An 8,384-nucleotide genomic window follows, 5' to 3' on the forward strand; every position below is an offset into this window, starting at 1 on the left:
TGCCTAAGTCTAGTAGTCATGTCATGTAGTTTATTTTACCATTTGTATTTAAGTTGTAATATTGGAAGATTGTAATTAAGTTTAATTTGTAAGTTGTAAGTTGTAAAGCAAATATTGTAATTGTACCTTGATGCATGACAAGTTATGATGGAATGGCCTTACGCCTATTTTAGATGATGATTACAAGTATGATAAAAAATGCATGAAAGTGATGTTAGCGATTGCAACTATTTAAGAATGATTAAAGTGAGCTATGTGTCTAATAACTATAAACTGGATTGGGTTGTAAGTGCCCCAAGGCGTTGTTGGTCCTTGTGTGTGCCACCCATTGGATTAGTACTGTATTATTATGTGATTATTAGGTACATTTGAGACATAAATAAGCTTGTACAAATTGGGGATTTTAAGGAAAAACAAAGGAAACTCTGGCGAATTTTCTGTAGAATTGGCATATTTGGACGAACTTCAGGAGAGCATATCTCCCTCCATAGAGGTCCAATAGGGACGTGCCTTACGCCATTTTGAAGGTTGAGATGTCCTCTACCTTGTGTCATAATTTGGGGAAAATCTGGGTTGGTCTTCGACCTGAAAAAAATGGAGAAACGCAGACTGCTCATGTGCCTACTGCACATGTGGCAGTTCTGGACCAGTTTTGGGAAATTAATTCCCGCTTCGTTTCTCAGTCAAATTAAGTGTATGATATATCAAATAGAAGATTGAGGTGTCTAGTTTATGTTTTAAAATTTTGAGGGCAATTGGATTAGTGGATTCAGTGCATTAATTCAGAGAGTGAGAGAGGTTTTGAGCTGTTTTGGGGTTGGTTGGTTGTTTTGCTTATCCAACTTCAAACGGCGATAGCCGGAGCAAACGAGCTCCGAATTGAGCGTATGATAGCTTGTTGGAAAGGGAATTAAGTAAGACAAAAATATAACCTGAGAAGAAGGTTTGGTTGTGAACGGTGTGTTCGCAGAAAATTAATGAGTGAACCATGTTCGAAGGAGTAAAAACGTAAAATTGAGTAATTGGCTAAGTGGGTTTATGGGGACCCCTTAGTAACTTATACTAAGTAAAGTAAGTTATAAAAGTAGTTTAAATAAGTATTCCGCAAGAGTTTACGGTTACAGTCACAGCTTTTAATTATTACACTTTTTATGTTTTAAATGCTCGCGAAATAATCGGAAAAAGTTTATTCGCATTTTTATAAATGAATTGCTGTGATTGTAACTGCGCTTAATATCATAATTAATGTTAACAATACTAGTGTACAACGGGCTGTTACATTTTATGGTATCAGAGCAGTTTTGTTAGGGAACTCTGATAGTGTATAGTTGTGTTGTGTGTTACATCGTTGTATGTAAATTCTTATCGATTACTGCATATGTGATTCCTTAGTGTGGGTCTGATCAACCCATTCCTTTGTGTTACATGCGTAGTCATCGTAAGAAGCCTACATGGCAACCCTGAAGCAGCGAATGTTAGTCCTTAGCCTGATGTTGTGGTTGCAGTATTGACTGCTCCATGGACAAGAGATGGCAGTAAGTAAAATATGAATATTATAGGACTTAAAGGAAACAGACTTAAATGTTTTGTCTGACCTTGTAGATGAAATTTATAAAGCTGGATTATAAGTGAAAGTTGTAAACAAATCTATGATATGTACGGTATTACCATGGGTGAACCTTGTAGTACTATGAATAATAAAGATATATGATTGAGATGAGTCCATAGTATGGAAATGGTGTTGGTGAAACTTCCAAGTATGTGTGTAGTATAGTGTGTACAAGTGGACTTGGTGAATAGACTTCATCAAGGTGAGAGATTTAGAACCTGTTGGATTATTGAAGATGGGGAACATGTATGCTTAGGTATGAGTTTGAATATTCTATGACTGATTAGAAGTTATAAGTCCCTGGTGGATGATGTACACTTAAACAAATTGAGATGGTTCATGCAGAGAAGTAAATAGAATATTTGAGGATTAATCCTATGGGATTTGACCACTTGAAATTATGATGCATGTGAATTAGTAAAGTGAGAGATATTGAAATATGGGATTGAAATCCATAAGGATTTAGTGTTGAGCAAACATAGGTGAGATGAAATAATTATGTAGTATGAGTAGAAGGAAGAAATTGAGAATATCGCCATGGATGACATAAGATAAAGGTACGACGAAGGCACTATTGTAATTAATGGGTGTCGATGCAATTTGGCAGATGTGTTAGAGATAAATGAATAGGACAATTGAAATGTATAGTCATGTATAAGACAGTAATGAGGATTGTAAAGAAACTGTGATCTTGTGGTCTATATATAGGTACTACTAATAGTAGTGTGCTTGTGAAATTATTGGTATTTGATATGGATTGATAGACGGAGTAGAGGTATTTTCAATGTAATGAATATTCTACAACCACCAAGGGTGGAAGTGATCAGTAAAATTGACGGGTTGTTATATAATATTGAGTATAGGTTTATGTGGGCCGTAGCAGGCACTGGATTAGAACGGTGACAGAATTTTGTGGGTTTTGGATGTACCACAATAAGATGAGATGGTATGATTGGAGAATGAACTAATGTACAACCTAATGTGAAATCATGTGAGTACTGTATGAACTAGGTTACGATAAATTGCGAGATTAAGTGGTTAGCGAAAGAACTGAATTGTCAAGGGTGCATAGAGTGTGAACTTATGTGTTTAGCAAAAGAGCTAATGTGTAATGTCAAGACGAAAATGATAAGATTAGTTAATGAGATGAGGTATAATTGTCAGTGCAAGGACTGACGAGTAGTTTTCAGTGTAAGGACTGATGTAGAATTTTAGTGCAAAGACTAATGTAAAATTTCAGTGTAAGGACTGAGGTAGAATTTCAATGCAGTGACTAATGTAAATTCCAGTACAAGGATTGAGGTGAAGTTAGTTCTCTATGATTAGACGGAAATGATTAGAAGACCCCGGTGTGATGGGAAATATGATACTTATATTAAGAGATGTGAGATGTGTACAGAACCTTGAGAAAAGTTTAGGATTCATGGAATAGAGATTATGCGATGAACCATGCTAGGTGAATATTCAAAGTAAAAGAGTAAACAATCTTTGAGAAGAATAATCAAGGAAGAAACATTGCACCATACATATATGTGATATGGTTAATATACTACTACTATGATTATGGGGGTAACCCCATGTGTATATACAAAAGAGTTTTGCCGTTATATACGGATATGATACAGACACCAAATGGACTTGGTCCATATGTAATCTGGTGTGTACTGGGTACACGTGGCTGTTATATACAGATGTATTATGAGTATAAATTCCTCGGTGCACTGGGTGCATGTTGTATGGCGTGAGATTATTGATAGCTCTGTGTGGCTTATGTGCCCGAAGTGTATGATTATCTCCGTGTGGAGTATGTTCCCAGAGATTGTTATTATCTTATATGAGTAATGTGAGACGAGGAAGTGTTCCTCATTGGCGTAACTGTTAGTATAGTAGAGATATTTGATATAAAAGCACAAAGAAGAAACATTTGGGGGATGCTCCTTGAATAGGGACAGCTAGTGGCAAGTTATTATTATGGAAGGGATCATATGGGTGGATTCTCTGATCGGTGGGTCATTATAGCTGGGGCCCTGAGGACAGCAAGAGCTCGAGCGGTTAAAACCTGTGAATGTTGTTACCCACTGTATTGAGAGAGTTCTTCCATGTGATTAATGCAAAATATGAGGTCAGATATTTGTAAATGAACAATAATATGTCAGATTTGGATATAAGAGGTGAGGCATAGTGTGTAAGAATTTAGAAGTGTGATAGTGAAGCACTATTGTGGGTGTAAAGTAAGTTTGAGGAAATAATATCGGCTCCAAGTGAGGTAGTAAGTGTGTTGGAATTCTCGCCTTATGATAAAGGAGATAATAATGTGATTTAATGTTGACAGATGGAGTAAGTGTCCTTCTAAGAAGGCTGGTGATGATCAAGAGTTCAGGTTAAAACGGTGAATTATAAGCCCTTATAAAAAGTAAAATGTGATGGAATCAAGCACGAATGTGTAATAATAGTTGGAAACTGGAATTGCGATCGGTTGCCTAAAAGTTGATAGCTTGGTTGTACTGATAGAGTGAATTGAGGAGTGTTATATATATAATCGCATATGCCACTTATGGTGGAAAGTGTGTGGAAGATGCACAATGTTAATGTTGTTTTGGTTAAGTATTAATGAGGTATGGCCGAATGTTTGTGGTAGCTTTGAATATTTCGAGAGATTGATATACCAATCGGTGGGGAATTGTATAAGTAGTGGCAAGGATGGATTTAGTTTTATGTGACTTGATAATTAAGTTTCAAAGATTCCTATAGGATGAGACTTGCATGTGAGAGACATGACATTTTTTAAGGGTCCATCAGTTAGTAGTGAAATGGGTTTGGAAAATGATTCGTCCCAAGGTGTTTGGTGGAAGTTGGTAAAACTGTAAGGTGATATTGTTTTGAGTTTGACATCCATGATTAAATGACGACGATTATGAAAAATTGGTATAACAAGTTTACTGGCCAGAGAACGCATGATTTACACACGTCTCCTACATGCATAAAGCATAGGGCACCTACCTTATACCCACACTCAGGGAATACCAGTCTTGTGCAGCTCCACACTACACTCAAGTATTACCATCTTGTGTGTAATACACCACATAACATACATATATAAGAGTGCATCATTTCATCATCTCAAATAATAGATAAAAACATATACCATATAAAACTACCATCCCCTCTTGGAGTATGGTAGAACAAATGGGGATTAACCCTGAGAACACGGAATCTACCTATCAAGTACTGTACTCAAGCTCAAAAGTCCAAATAGCAATCCACGGGTCACCAAATAGCAATCCACGGGTCTATTTATGCCAAAAATATTATTAATATACATAACCTAAAATTTCAAGTCAAATGGACTACGTTTTCTTTTTCGTTTAGCGATTGCACGCTCCTCCCAAAGCCCCCAAGCACAAAATTGCATTTACTCTTTTTAAAAATTTAATTATAACTCTTGAGCAAAAATTCTAAGATTTTAATATGCTAAACTAGGCATCCTAAGATTTCCAAAGACATATTTTATGTCTTAATCGGAGTTGTATAACTCCGGTTATGTTTTTCTCAAGGTGACTACTGCAAACTGAATTTCTAGCAACCAATTCATGATTTCAAACTAACACCTCGATAAATCCACTTATCCAATGGTTGTGAAAATTTGCAGGGTTATATCCCTATATGTTAGCTTCCCATAAGTCCAAAACTCTCTCAATTTGGAGCTCTGTAGCTCAAGATATCACAATTTTACCAAACTAGTGTGTTGCTGTCACAATTGCACTAGGTAATCAATTACTATACAGGGGGTAATCGATTACCACTGTAAGGTAATCGATTACAACCTGTGCAGAAATGCAAAAATGCATATTTTTCTGCATAATTCGAGCTTTAATGGCCTCTCACCTTCGATTTACCCACAAACAGAAGTTCAAACTATCATATTACACTTAAATTAACAACCTTTTACTTGAATCATCAAAGTATTCCTTTTTAAAAGACTCAAAACAAGATTTATTCATGAATTTACAAAGGAAATGGTGAGGGATTACCTAAGGGCCTTTGAAAACAGAAAAATGAGGGAACTTTGAGGGCTTTGAAGATGCTCCAAGCTATTGACTTTGTGGTTCACGAAAATCATATTCAAAAATAGGTCTTTTCTTCACAAAAATTGGTTCTTGAAACTTCCAAGAGTGTAACAATGGCTCCCACACCCCAAGCCCAAGTGGACAACCCCACAATACCCCAAAACAGAACCTTCAATGCCCCAAGAGTGGGTTTTTCTTTCACTAATCACAAGCTTTCAAGGGTTTAGAGGATTAAGAAGAAGAATGAAGCATAAAAGTGTATTTTTTGTGAATTTTCATGGAGAAAAGAACAATCTTTCTTGGGAGTGGTGGAGAGAATGTTCAAGATTTGAGAAGAAATGGCTGCATAGGTTTTTCTGAAATGACCTAGGGTTTAATGCCTATTAGCCATTTATAGGTACACTCACTTAAACTAACAGTATTAGTTTAGTTAGTTTCGCTCTTCTTTTAACTCTAAAATTTTAGATTCTTAACCTTGTCATTTTTCTAGGAATTATCATATTTTTATTATAACTTTTCGAGACACTTCACCAATACGCGCTTTATACAGCGAAATAGCCAGTATTAATTCTGACATCACTGCTTATTATTTTTATACCAAATTTGATATTCTTAACCTAGATACTTTTCTAGGAGTATTAATATTTTCATTACTATTTTTCGAGTTACTTCGTCGGTGTCCATTTATACCGTAAAATACCTTATGTTTACACTTCTCTTCAGAAAAGTGGCTTAATATTAAAGTTTATAATCTTTCTATAATTATCCAGAGTCAATTATGGAATTATTTCCTAACTCATAATTAAATTATTTAAATTCTTAATTTAGCAGTGCAGGTCATTAGACTTGGGGTGTTTGTTGAAAGTCAACATTTGTTTTTCTTTCGTACTTTGACTCACTTTTTGTTTCTAACTTTTTTCTTTGCAGTTGACAGTATGTCGGTGGATTCGTTGAAGGCCGCCCACGAGGCTCTTACCAAAATCAGGGGTGCTGTTGAGAAGGCGCCATATGTTTCGCCTAAGGTGGAGAGGAAAGACCGGAAGAAAAGCAATGGAAAGGATCCCACAACACACTAGGTCAAGACTAAATTTTGTTCTGCGGGAGACATTCCTCCTGAAGAACTGGAGAAAAGGGCTGGCAGGGCGATCATCCGAGACAATGAACTCATGGTTGGCCGATTGAAGGAGGTTCTGGTCATTCTATTCACTTGGGTTAAAAGAGGCACAACAAGGAGGATGTCCCTCCTCCTAAGAAGACAAAGTTGGCGAAGATTGCTACGGTAAAGTTGGCAGAGACTTCTCCCTCTTCAAAGGAAGGAGAACAAACCGTGGGAGATAGTCCTTCCTTCTTTGGGGGAGAGGGGGCTAAGACTATCTCACTTGTGCAAGGTGAGCTATTGGGTTTGACCGAGCACCACTTTGCTGAAAATGAGGTTCACGGCGGTCAGGTGACCAGGGAGAAGATTGTTGATGTGACCTTAGAGGTTGGTGAGCAGCCTAGTCCCGCGTTTCAGGCTTCTCTGGCACCTATTGCGTTGGACAAAGCATTGAGGTTGACAGAGAGAGATCTTAGCTTGTTCACGTCAGCTCAAGCTCTCAACATGGAAGTTTATGGGGCCATTAATTATCAGGCAGTGGTTGACAACACTCGGGTTCTTATTGCTCAGGCTTTTGCAATTCAGGAGGCAGCTCTAGCGAGCGGTTGCCAATGTAACGAGCGAGATGACTGTATTCGTCGATTACACCGTAAGGTTGAGGAGCTCACTGTTGAGGTTGGACGGCTTGGTAAGGAGGTGAATGATTTAAGCTTCGAGAAAAAGGTATTGGCGGACAACAACACTTCTATAAAGAAAGCCAACGATGGGATTACGCAACTTGCTCAGGCCAACGAGAGTTTGTCAAAGTCTGTTGAAGAGCTTACGACCGCCAAGGAGTAACTCTCTAAGGCCAATTGGGGGCTGGCTACTGATCTATTCTATTCATGTTTTGCATATTGATCCAATATCTAAAAGTGTCTATTGGAATACATGTCCTAGCATATTCACATAATCTATATTTTATGTTCTTGTTGTAAAAAATCCACACTTCATATTCAATTTTAATCAAACTTAATGTAAATCTTTTAGATTCCAACGTGATTTTTCATAAAAAAAATTTAAAACTCATTGTGATCTCATCAATAAATACAATATCATTTGCAAATAACATGTATCATGACACATCATCTTGGATTGGATACATTTTATTAGCTCATCCATAAAAAGGACAAAGAAATATTGACTCAATGCAGAACATTGGTATAAACTCATTGTTATTGAAAAAAAAAAAAAAACAAAAAACTTGATATTACATTACGCATGAAGTAAAATCATTACACACGTCATTGTTTGCCTCTACATATTTTAATGATATCTTTTTCCTTTTCAAGAACCTGCCACAAAATCTTTATTGAAATTTCATCACATGTCTATTCAGGATCATTTTATATATATATATATATATATATATATATATATATATATATATATATATATATATATATATATATATTATATAGGGGTAAACATTTTTACAGCTACCCCTTTTTAACTATGTTCTCCCGAGAGAACATAGTTATAACGTTAAAGTTGCCTTTTTTTCTCTCTCCTGAGTTACTTTTCAGAACTTGTTTGCTGACGTGGAGAGAAAGAAAAAAGTATTTTATAACTA

Source organism: Gastrolobium bilobum, unplaced genomic scaffold (genome assembly GCF_033153095.1).
Source record: "Gastrolobium bilobum isolate Gb01-03AN ecotype WA unplaced genomic scaffold, APGP_CSIRO_Gbil_v1 utg4933, whole genome shotgun sequence".
Lineage (NCBI taxonomy): Eukaryota > Viridiplantae > Streptophyta > Magnoliopsida > Fabales > Fabaceae > Gastrolobium > Gastrolobium bilobum.